The 12643-nt window shown below is 37.2% G+C and overlaps 2 long non-coding RNA genes across 3 annotated transcripts; both read right to left on the reverse strand.

The window, feature by feature from the left end:
* Positions 1 to 5344: 5344 nt before the first annotated feature.
* On the reverse strand, positions 5345 to 9522 carry LOC103709444. Of its 2 annotated transcripts, XR_005507900.1 has the most exons (4): positions 9502 to 9522; positions 5921 to 5983; positions 5754 to 5828; positions 5345 to 5420 (listed from the first exon to the last, which is right to left on the reverse strand). It is a non-coding gene; the product is annotated as an uncharacterized LOC103709444 (long non-coding RNA). The 2 variants fall into 2 exon arrangements; XR_005507899.1 differs by lacking the exon at positions 9502 to 9522 and having other exon boundaries at positions 5921 to 6143.
* On the reverse strand, positions 6161 to 6975 carry LOC120105498. The gene is made up of 2 exons (XR_005507901.1): positions 6635 to 6975; positions 6161 to 6558 (listed from the first exon to the last, which is right to left on the reverse strand). It is a non-coding gene; the product is annotated as an uncharacterized LOC120105498 (long non-coding RNA).
* Positions 9523 to 12643: the final 3121 nt, after the last annotated feature.

A 12643-nucleotide genomic window follows, 5' to 3' on the forward strand; every position in this document is an offset into this window, starting at 1 on the left:
GTCGGGTCATATTTTGCCACCCCTATGGAGAAGAAGACTTCAACTTTCCAGAACATTGGTATTTGGACACTTTATCATTGATGGTTAATAATAGTGATGTTTGTTATCTTGTGGAACCCATGCCGCTACGTTACGTCGTCATAGCCTATTTATGTTGGGATCCTAGTATTAGTTTTTATAAAAATGCTTAATAAATTTCAAAAGAAAAAAAATTATATGTTTATTTTTGATTTATTTTTTTTGGTCATTATTTTGTATTTTAATTAAATATCTGACATGCTTTAACCCTACTGTGAGGTATTATGTTGTTTACTAGGTTAGTGTAGCTCATTATTATATTTTTTCTGTTTTTCATATCCACAAGCATGATCGCACGAGATTGAAGTGTGCACTAGATTTCTTGAAAATTCTTTTATTATTAGTATTTTAGTTAGATTAGTTAAATTACTTGATTTATATTCGCACATGTTACTTCAAAATTATTGTAAATATTATTTTAATAAATTAATGCTTAAATAAATTTTTAGAATTTGTGATCTATAGCCGTACAGACAATATGCATCTGTCGCGCTCGGGGCGGGACATATACACTCGCAGAAAGCTGCAAAGGAATAGAATGACGTAAAGCGGACATCAGAAACACAACCCCGTTGCTCGATGGCTTCTTCCTTTTGCTTGCTCTCAAGATTGTTTACGCAGAAAGGAATATGGAATGGCGTCACAACAGATCATACTTGCTGATACTCGAGAACCTGGTCGCTTTCTTCGTCTTAGTCTAACTATACAGTGGGATCGTTTTACTGCTCGATGGCTGCTTCGTTTTGCTAGCTCTCAAAATTAATTACATGGAATGGAACATGGAATGACGTCTCAACAAATCATACTTGACTTGCTGATGCTCGAGACCAGATCCTTTTCTTCGCCTTAGTCGAACTATACAGTGGGACGGGTACTCCTTGTGCTTATATATCTACCGTCACTGAACTTGCCCTCCATCAACAATAACTGTAAGATCCATATATAAGAACAAGTGCCTTGCCCTGCCACTGCTTCGGTTGTTCTCTGTCTCTCTCCGTCTGTGTTCTTTTAGAAAGCAATTGATGGATGAGAGACATGGAGCACCGCCCAAGATGTCAAGAGGAAGGAGGGTAGAAATCATGGAAGGGAGCCAGACCACTTGCCTTGACTGTTCAAATGCCGCATGGATCATAGAGATGCGGCACAAAATTGAGGCCGCCAAGCCATATGGGGAGAAGGAGCCAAGGAAATCAGCCAGCATCTTCAGGGTCTCCGAAAGCCTCCGGGGACAAAGCCACGAGCATTATCAGCCGAAGGCGGTCGCCATCGGCCCCCACCACAGGGGCAAGTCCGAGCTGTTGAATTAAATTAAATATTTTAAAATTTTGAAAACTAAATTAATCAACGGTCAAGTAACAAGCATCCGTGCACAAGCAAAGGAGCAAACATGGAAAAATTTCCAAAGAAAGCAAACCATGATAAGTGTCATGCATCCAGCACAAAAGCAAGAATGGAAAGACCCCTCGAAGAAGGAAGGAAGCATGAACGGCCAAGATGCAATAAGTCGAAGAATCAAAGAAGCACAAGAAGACACATCATCAATCCGCGGGAGGGGAATCTTCTTCTTTTGACATGCCTGAGCCTATATAAAGGGCTCTAGGGATCATTTCAAAAAACAATCAAAATTTTCTCTTCTCCCTATTCCAAGAGTCTAGATAAAAAGGGCTCTAGGGACCATTGGGGAGAAAAGAAATAAAGAAAAATTTTCTTCTCCTCCTAATTTTTCTAAGTTTCTTTTGAGGTATCTGCAAGGGTGAACGTGCTCTTCTTTCTTCCCTGGAGGCGCACTGACGGGGAAGACGTGGTTCTGTATTGGGTCGTCGTATCTCTGGGAGATCTGTGCCAGCAGACCCATGCGTGGGGAGCATAAACTTTTCTAGGACAACGTATCAGCGTGCTTCGATCCATAGGCCATCTTCTCTCTCTTTCTTCATTTTATTATTATATTATCAAGCTAATTATTTGCTAGTTTATTTTTCTTAATTATTATTTTTGAATATTAGAAATATTTAATTTATCAATTATATTTGTGCATCTAGGTTAACAATCCAGGAAAGTTTATATACTGTTAGCACTAGATTTTAAATTGCGACATTTATTATATATTTTGTTGCATAATTATAAATTGTTCTATTTTAGCTGTTACACATTTATGCTAGCTTTACTTTAGTACTTAATTTTTCAAGCAAAATATTAGATTGCTTAACCTCCAAGAGGTTTATTAATACATCCATTTGGACTCCTTACGGAGTAATTTTTAGATTCCATTCAAACGAAAATTCAAAAATTGGTTAATTAATAGGAGCTAGCTTAATATTGCACTTAGGATAAAATTGAACGATATCTAGTGAAATTATCTATTGAATAACGGTGTCTAAGAAAAGCTTGTCAAAAAGGCATACGTGCGTAAGAAAGGCTGGTACTTAAGTGAGCCAAGTGCTCCACCACCGATCTAAAGCTGATCTGGCTATTATTCTTTGAATTTTTCAATTAGACATCTAAAGTTCAAATTAGATATCAGTGCAATAATTTGACATAAACCTTCTCATTTCCACAGGTGTCAAAACTGTGTTAAGCTACAAATTAATGGCTTCCCACATATCTGAAAATCTTAGTGCTAAATCTGAAAAGTTTGATGGTCAAAACTTTAGAAGGTGGCAGAATCAAATGCGGTTCTGGCTCACCACCCTAGGCTTGATCTCCGCCATTGGTGGGTCTAGCTCATCTGCTTCACGACCTTCCACTCGCAACAACCCAAACCCTGCTCCTTCTGATGCTGCCTCCTCCACTAGGACTCCAGAAGAAACCAACTACCACTATCTTCATAGAATCCTAGGAGCCCTTTCTAATAGACTTTATGATATTTATTATATAGCTAAGAGTGCAAAGGATCTCTGAGATACCCTAGAAAATAAATATGGACTTGATGATGCCGGGGTAAAGAGATTCAAAGCTTCTGACTTTAGCAAGTTTAAATTTATTGATTCCAAACCTATGAATGATCAAATCCATAAATATGAAACATTGATTCTTCAACTCCAGGCAAATAGAACCCACTTAGATGAGTCTTTCCAAGTTGCCTGTATTATAGACAAACTTCCCTCTACCTGGTCAGACTTTGCCAAGACTTTGAGCCACACCCAAGATGATCTGTCTCTAACCCAAGTCCTAAATTCTATTAGGATTGAAGAACAACATCGCCTTAGAGAAAAGTCCCACTCCTCCAATCCTTTTCCCAAAGTCAACAATGTTGAATCCAAGCCCACATCCAAAAATCAGAATCATTCTTTTCGACCCAACCACAACAAGTCCTTCAAGAAGAAATCATTCAACCATAGGAACTCCTTTCAGCCCAACAACAGAAAACCCAACTTCTCTCAGAACCAGAAGAAAGAGAAAGAAGGAGAATCTGTTCGTTGCTGTTTTGTCTGGGGTCGGACCAACCATATGGCCCACCAATGCTTCTACAAGATCACTACTCCTCATCAACCTAGAAGTAAGGGTCCTGCCACTTCTGGCGCCCAGGCCAACATGGTGACCTGTGGGGCTGACTCCTTTGAGACTGCTATCAGGTCAGTTTCCTTCATACCTGAAGTTAACATGACATAATTAGCACTTGACTGGTAGATTGATACCGGAGCTAGTATACATGTTTGTTCTGATCGCTCCTGATTTTTATCTTATCAGATCTCATGTAGAGGAACTGTGACCATGGGTAATAATGCTTTGGCGCGTGTGCTTGGAGTGGGACGAGTGGATCTAACACTTACCTCTAGAAAGATCCTTACTCTGCAAGGCGTGCACCACGTTCCAGACATCCGTAGAAATCTAGTTAGTGGATCCTTGCTTGTCCAGCAAGGATACCGAATTGTTTTTGAATCAAATAAAGTTGTAGTAACCCATGGTGTCTCTTTCATCGAAAAAGGTTTTCTTTGTGATGGATTGTTTAAACTCAATGTAATTATTCCATCTATGAATGAAAATTCTATTGTTCTTCATATTGACTCTCCTATTGTCTGGCATAGTAGGCTAGGACATGTAAACTATAGTTCAATTAAAAGATTAATGCACTTGAATTTAATCCCAAAATCAGAACTTAAGAATAATGATAAATGTGAGATATGTGTAGAGGCCAAATTACCTAAAAGACCCTTTCACACTGTAAGTAGAGATTCTGATCTCCTTGAACTCATACATAGTGATGTATGTGACTCAGGGAGAACCTCAAGGGGTGGAAACAAATATTTGTAACTTTTATAGATGATCTTTCTAGATACTGTCACCTCTATCTTATCAAAGCTAAAAATGAGGTCTTAAATAAATTTAAAGTCTATAAAGCAGAGGCTGAAAACTAGGGGTGGCAATCGGGTCGGGTCGGGTCATAAACGGGTCGGGTCACATGGTTGTCGGGTCAGAAAATTATTAACCTAAATTCGATCTGTTTATTAAACAGGTCAGAAATTACAACCTGAACCTGACCTGTTTATTAAACAGGTAACCCGACCTGACCCGTTTAACCTGTTTAATAAACAGGTAACCTGTTTACCCAACCCGACCTGTTTAACCTGTTTGTCCAACCTGACCTATTTAACCTGTTTAGACCTATTTAACCTGTCCAACCCGACCCGTTTAACCTGCCCAACCCGGCTTTAACCTGCCCAACCAAACTTGTTTAACCTGTTTAATAAATAGGTCACCTCTTAGGCTCTTAGCCTTAGGCCTTAGCCCGACCCAACCTGACCCAACCTGACCTAACCTGTTTTGTACATTAAGATTTAAGCATTTAAGCAGCACAAGAAAAAAGAAGATAAATATAGAAAATATTACAAAAATCTTGTCCCAGCATCATCGACATTAAAAAAGTATTCAATCTTTACAAAAAGCTAAACATAAGGAATACAAGTTATTTGTTCATTCATCTAATACCAGCAATATTCAAAAAGCATTTAATCTTTACAAAGACAAGAAATACAAGTCAAATCATCCAAATTTATATATGGAATAGCCTGAAAATACTATCTGCTTGACATAGAACAAATGTCAATATACATAATCGCTTCTGATGCTAGGCAAGAATGGTACTTTTTAGCAAGCTTTTTGTCCAGCTTCTTGTTTTTGTTCATTTTTTTAGTGCTTCAACATTCATATAGTCAAGCCCTATTTTCTCTGCTTGCAGAAGACATAATCAAGCATTAGTATAATATTTTGTTGCTGCAAATTGCGTCTCCCCTGTTCATTAAGCAGGGTCCAAGTTCCTTTTTGCATACCTTTTTGCAAGTCTCCTGTTAAAGTAAGCAAGGTCCAAGTTCCTCTGCCTCTCCAAAGCCAAGAACAACCAGGCCCTGAATTCAAATTCATTAGACTAGGCCAACACCAAAAAATAAAAGAGATAATAGGAAATGAGATACTATGTCAATTTTCAGATTCCAGCACAATTCTGAGTTTGGATGATTTGCACTTTTGCAGTTGCACGTGCCAGCAATTCAATGGCTAATATCATTAGATGGCGGTGAAGACAATACTCTCAGGGCAACAGCGCAAAACAACCATGCAAGATAATATCAATAGGTGACTTTTCATCTTTGATAAACATGATGGTCCAAATATCAGTGATTTTTCATCTTTGATAAACATGTTGGTCCAACTAATCAGCATATCTATATTGGAAAACAAACCTTTGCTTCATCCATCTCAGTGCTAGCATCTTCTAGTCCATCCAGCATAGAAGAGTCTTTACTAACCAGTGAATCCTAAAGGACAGAAAAAGATAGATAAAAGTAAAACTAATAAACTATTATCAATAATTTACAATGAAAAATACAAAAAAAAACTGAAAACGAACCAGAATTGGAGTTAACTGACCCTCCAAATCAAGAAGGCCTTTGGCAAATGCTGCTGCAGACATCTACCAGAAAATTGGTTTTGATAAGTACTATATATTTCTGAAACTTATGCATACAAGCATCAACATTTTTTACCTGCACAACATGCTGAGCATACAAGCATACAAGAGAGGTACTAACTCACCACACTGCAATGTCTGAAAAACTTACAATCTCTTCACTTCTGGTCAGATCTTCTACTTTCAAGGAATTCAGAAAACTTACCCCAAGAAGAGTTAGACTATTATTGAATAAAAATAAAAACAGCATTGCATAGAATCTAGCAAAAGAAACTACCAAATAGCTATAAATATCAAAGGAAACCACATTGGCCATAAGGTCCATAACTCCATAAGTCCAATGACAACAAAAAAATCAAAAAAGGAGTATCCATAGTCAAAGCAAAACTAAAAAAAGTCCCAAACTATAACAACATCCATATTTAAACCAAAACCAAAAAGTAGTATCTATGATCATGATTCATCTCACTATGAATTGGATTCAACATTGGCCGAGCATTGAGTTGATTGAGTTTCATTGTAGGAACTTGAGTTTATGACATCTTCTAGAGTCTCATCTAACTCGGCCTCCTCAACATCTACATTGAAATATTGCAATAATTAATAATAAATTCATTCAAAAAATAATAGAAATATAATTGATAAAACATATACCTTTCTTTTCAAACACCCAATCTCAAGTACAAATCAAGGCCTCAGCAATATCCGGTTTAAGAGCACTACGATACTTATCAAGTACTCGCCCACCAATACTAAAAGCAGATTCAGAGGCGACCGTAGATATTGGAATAGTTAGAATATCACGTGCCATAAGAGAAAGTTGAGGATAATGAGACTGTTTGGTTTTCCAAAAATCAAGGATATCCAAATTGGACATCCTATCAACTCTAGGCTCATCCAAATATAATTTCAATTGAGATTTCTGTGCAGTAGTCACAAAATCAAATCTTTCAAATGTATCAAAATCCTACATTATTGAAAAAATGGAATGAGTTATTTATAAGAAACAATGCCATATACAAGTACAATACATTTATTTTAGATTAAAAAAATTATATTACCTTAAAAGCATCTGCTTTTCTAAATGCTTCGAAAGTTTCAGAAGAAGTACCGGTCTCTACACCTCCTTGAGTTGATGTGCTAGCAGTTGGAGTTTTAGAAGAAGCAAGCATATACTGATTAAAGAGAGAAAACATACAATCACGGATGTACATGCTCTCAGTAGAACCATACCCATTCAACTTCTTATAACAGTAATCCACAAACTGAAATTTGTACCGAGGATCCAAAATAACTGCCATGGCTAAGATTAAGCTATGATCCGACCAATACTTTTCAAATTTTTGATACATCTACCGTGTCATTCTTTGTATGAAAGCATCTGCACTCTGAATCTCTTGCTTTAAAGTAAGCTCAATCAAGAAAACTTGAGGAAAATATAAGTTTGATGTAGGATATTTAGCTCCGGAGAATACTAAAGTAGCATCATAGAATACACTCAACAACTTGCTAATCTTCCCAACTTTATCCCACTCCTCTTCAGATGGACAATGCTTGTAATTAGAGTCACTTAATTTCAAATGAAGAAAGGCACGACGATAAAAAGAGCACTATCTAGCATCAAAAAAGTTGAATTCCATCTTGTAGGAACATCTTGCCTTAAGCCTTTTTTACTGTCCAAAGAAACTTGTCTAACACATTCCAAAAATTTTTGTTTTCGAACTTGTGAACCTCTCACATATTTAATACTTTCACAAACTTTAGAGATGGGTTCATCTATCTCCTTTAATCCCTCTTGTACAATTAAGTTAAGAATATGAGCACAACATCAGACATGAAAGAACTCACCATCTGAGTAAAGTGCATTATTCAAATTAAGTTGGATCTTTAGCATGTCAACAAAAACATCATTTACCGATGCATTATCTAAAGTCATGCAATACAATTTCTTTTCAATCCCCCAATCAATCAACAAACTATAAATTATTTCACATAAAGATATGCCATTATGTGGAGGAGGCATGAAGCGAAAGTTAAGAACTTTCTTTTGTAACACCCATTCATCATCAATAAAATGGGCAGTTAAACATAAATATCCATCGGTAGTAATGGAGGTCCACAAATCCGAAGTTAAACTTATTCTAGATGGAATTGAATGAAGCCACAATACTAATTTTTTCTTCTCCTTTTTATATAATTTCAACAAATCAGCCTTTACAGTATTCCTTGATACTAACTTGGCCTCCTCACGAACATAAGCAAATAAAGATCTAATGCCTTCATACTCAACAAACTGAAATGGTAGATCATGCTTAATAATTGCAAGTGTTAGCAATTCACGAAATTTGTCAAGATCAAACTTAGTAGAACACATTGATATGGACCCTTGAGCTTGTGATAAGATCATCAGTCCTATGTCACGGTTCTTTCTGCAATTCTCTATATGACGTTTCAGATTTTCGGTCCCAGCCTTACCACCAAATGAATATTCTGCACCACACTTTATACACCTGCATTTTTCAGTTGCTCCATTTATATGAAAATATTGATAAACAGGAGAAGTCAACTTTCTTTTACGTTTTCCATGTGTGGAGTCGCATACAACTGTATTAGAACCTAAGGGCGTCGATTCATTTGCCCTATCACCATCACTCTCTAACTCTATATTCACGAACTGTTTATCCATCTATATCATATAATTTAAAATTATATCAGAATACCAATTTAGAAAGAAAATAATTTGAAAAGAGAACGGAAACATAATTTGAAAAGCAGCCGATTCAAATGACACAACAGTTCTCAGATAATTGTCAGAGAAAATTGAATGAGTAGTGGGTTAGGAGGAATAATGATTGGTGTGTTATGCAAAGAACTATTGGTACATTATGATTAAACTGAACTTGTTATGTTTCAGGTGTTTGGTGCAGATAGGAAGGAGGTGAAAGCTGTTCTTCCATGAAGCACTGCAAGAACATTATCAAACACCCTATACTTCTGCAAGGAACTGACTCACTGATGTTCAGAAAAAAAATAAAGATGGATGGTTAGGATACTGTTAAATCTGAGTGTCCTCCATTCAAATTTATATTGAAAAATGTGATGGCTCTGTTTTGTATTTCAATAAGAACGCTAAAGTTTGTTTGTTAGAGGTCATCGCTGGCAAAGACATGTTGTGCTGAAATTCATGCTGATAAAATTGTCAGCATTGCATAATTATTACATTTTCATGGCATGCCTAGAAGGACACAGAAAGATCAACAGCAACATAGTTCACAATGTTTGAGAACTGACCAATATAAGTATATTAAGGTGGATATGTGCAATAAACATGACTGTAGATATGCAATAAAAAAAAACCCTCATAAAGATTCATCCATTTCCAGCTGAACACTAATAATGATAAGAAGGCACTGGCCTGGCACATTTACTGGTTCTGATCTATTATACAACTAACAACAAAGCATCAATACATGCTGCTTAATCTAGATGACAGAAAAACAAAAGGCTTTCTCATCTATTACCTTCTTTGGATGTGCCCTGAAGCTTGGTCACAAGCTCCTGCAACAAAAGAGGAATGCATTGCTAAGCAACAAATTCTAATTAACTAAAATGACTGAAAATCACAACCACGCAATCACGCATACAACATAAATATTCTGCCACATGAAGTAAACCCCAAACCCTAACATCATATTATAGTCGAAAGCCCACAAAAAAGGAAAAAAAAATAGATATCAGCATCTAGGTTCTAGGAGAACCAATGTCGGAAGAACAAAAAAATAATACTGAAATCATCAACTTCACCCAGAAAATAAAACCAGAAATTATACCAAAATGAATCACTTATAAAACCTGCATCGACCGATGACCTAGAACACAATAGAAAAGAGAACAACAAAAAAAAAACTTAGAAATCGAAGAAATAAACGAAGGAAGGGATGAATCTGTATCAGATCTGAGAAGAAAAGAGGAAAGATCAAGGGAAGAAAGAAGAAAAGATGGATCTTTCTTACCTCGGTAGAGCAGAGGATCCGACCTCGCACGCACGGAAGACTTCGAACGGAAGAGGGAGAGGGAAGGCGATGGGAGCCAAAAAAATCCCAAGACCCGTTGAGCCGCCGCGGTCGCCGTCGACGGGGAGGCCGAAGTTGTCGGCACGGGGGAGGAGAGGGCGAAGGCGAAGGTCCGGAGGAGAGGGCTTGGGAGACGAAGAGTCCGGACTCTGGAGGAGAGTTGGAGAGGAGATGGGAGACACTCGAGAGGGACGCTGAGGGAGGGAATAGAGCTTGGGCGGCGCCGACGCACAAACCCTAAGTCCTCACTCCTCAGTCCTCACCCTAACAACGGAGAAGTCTCAATTAAAAGATCCATCTAATTCTAAAGTCGCGGACGGGGGATGGGTGGAGCAGTGAAGCCAGTGCTGCAGTGGACGGCTGGTGGCCCTCGCATTGAGATTGGGCCAAGCGGGGAGTTGGGCCGAGGCAAAGAAAATGGGATGAGGCGGGGAGTTGGGTCGGCCCTGGGCTTTATGGATTGTGGCCCTTATCTTAGTTATTTATCAGCCCAATAGTTAAACGAGTTACACGGGTTAAACGGGTCAGTCATCTAAAATCCGTATCCGACCCAATTAATAAACAGGTTAAACGGATCAACCTGTTTACGACCCGAACCCATTTAAGCCAAATTCAAACCTGTTTATGGCGGGTCGAACACGGGTCGGATTGGCGGGTCGGATCATATTTTGCCACCCCTACTGAAAACCAACTAGATAAAAAGATTAAAATCTTAAGGTCTGATAGAGGAGGTGAATATACCTCATTTGAGCTGACCCAGTTCTGTGAAGAATATGGGATAATTCATGACGTGACAGCTCCTTATTCACCCCAATCTAATGGAATAGCTGAAAGAAAGAATAGAACCTTAATGGATATGGTTAACTCTATGTTAATTAGTTCAGGAGCACCAAAAAATCTTTGGGAGGAAGAACTAGTAACTGCATCTTATATCTTGAATAGAATTCCATTCAAACATAATGATAAAACTCCATATGAAATCTGGAAACATAGAAAACCTAACTTAAAATACTTAAAAGTGTGGGGGTGCTTAGCTAAAGTAAAAATTTCAGAAAATAAAAGAAAGAAAATTGGACCCAAAATAGTAGATGCAATATTTATAGGATATGCAATTGAGAGTAATGCTAATAGATTTTTAGTGTTTAACTCTCAAATAAATGAAATTAATAACAACACCATAATGGAAGCAAGAGATGCAATCTACTTTGAAAGTATATTTTCTTTTAAAACAAGGATAAATGATCAAATAAATACCAATAATAATTTAGGGACTAGTTCTAGCAGAACCAGATTTAGAGAAGAAGAAGAAGAAACTAAACCTAGAAGAAGTAAAAGAACTAGAGTTGAAAAGAACTTTGGAGAAGACTACTACACATTCCTAATAGAAGACTCTCCTACTTCTTTAGAGGATGCCTTGAAATCTCTAGATGCCCCCTTCTGGAAAGAAGCAATAGATAATGAAATGCAATCCATAATCCAAAACCACACTTAGAAATTGGCAGATCTACCCCCAGGAAGTAAACCCATAGGGTGTAAATGGATCTTTAAGAAGAAACTTAGGCCAGATGGAACTGTAGACAAATATAAGGCCAGGTTAGTAGCCAAAGGTTTTACTCAAAAATCTGGGATTGACTTCTTTGATGTTTATGCCCCTATAGCTAGAATCACTACCATTAGGATTCTTATTGTCTTGGCTTCCATTCATAAGCTGGTTATACATCAAATGGATGTTAAAACTGCTTTCTTGAACGAGGACCTAGATGAAGAGATCTACATGAACCAACCCGAAGGTTTCATTGTTCCGGGTCAAGAGAAAAAGGTATATAGGTTGATTAGATCTCTTTATGGTCTAAAACAAGCCCCCAAACAATGGCACCTTAAATTTGATGAAATAATCCTAACTAATGGATTTAAAATTAATAACACAGATGAATGTGTATATTATAAAAAGAAGAATAACAAAATTATAATCTTATGTTTATATGTAGATGATATCCTAATTTTTTGGAACAGACTTAGAAATTATTAATGAAGTAAAACAATTTTTATCTCTAAAATTTGACATGAAAGATTTAGGAGAAGCAGACCTAATCCTTAATACTAAAATCATGAGGAATGAAAATGGAATAACTTTGTCCCAAAGCCACTATGTGGAGAAAATTCTTAAAAAGTTTCACTACTCTGATTGTCATCCTGTATCTACTCCTTATAATCCATCTCTTCATCTAAAGAAGAACTTAGGTGATCCAGTCAATCAAAGCTTGTATGCCCAGATCATTGGTTCTTTAGATTTCTTGCAAATTATACCAGACCTGATATTGCATACTCTGTGAACCGACTGAGTAGATATACTCACAATCCTAATAATGATCATTGGACTGCTCTAGAAAGAATTCTCAGATACCTTAAGGGTACCATATCTCTAGGATTATACTATTGTGGTTATCCTGCTGTTCTGGAAGGCTATAGTGATGCCAACTGGATCAGTGATACAGTTGACACCAAATCCACCACTGGTTTTGTCTTCCTTTTAGGAGGTGCAGCTGTATCATGGAAGTCTACCAAACAAACTGTAGTGGCTAGGAGCACC

Source organism: Phoenix dactylifera, unplaced genomic scaffold (genome assembly GCF_009389715.1).
Source record: "Phoenix dactylifera cultivar Barhee BC4 unplaced genomic scaffold, palm_55x_up_171113_PBpolish2nd_filt_p 000300F, whole genome shotgun sequence".
In the NCBI taxonomy this organism is placed as follows: domain Eukaryota; kingdom Viridiplantae; phylum Streptophyta; class Magnoliopsida; order Arecales; family Arecaceae; genus Phoenix; species Phoenix dactylifera.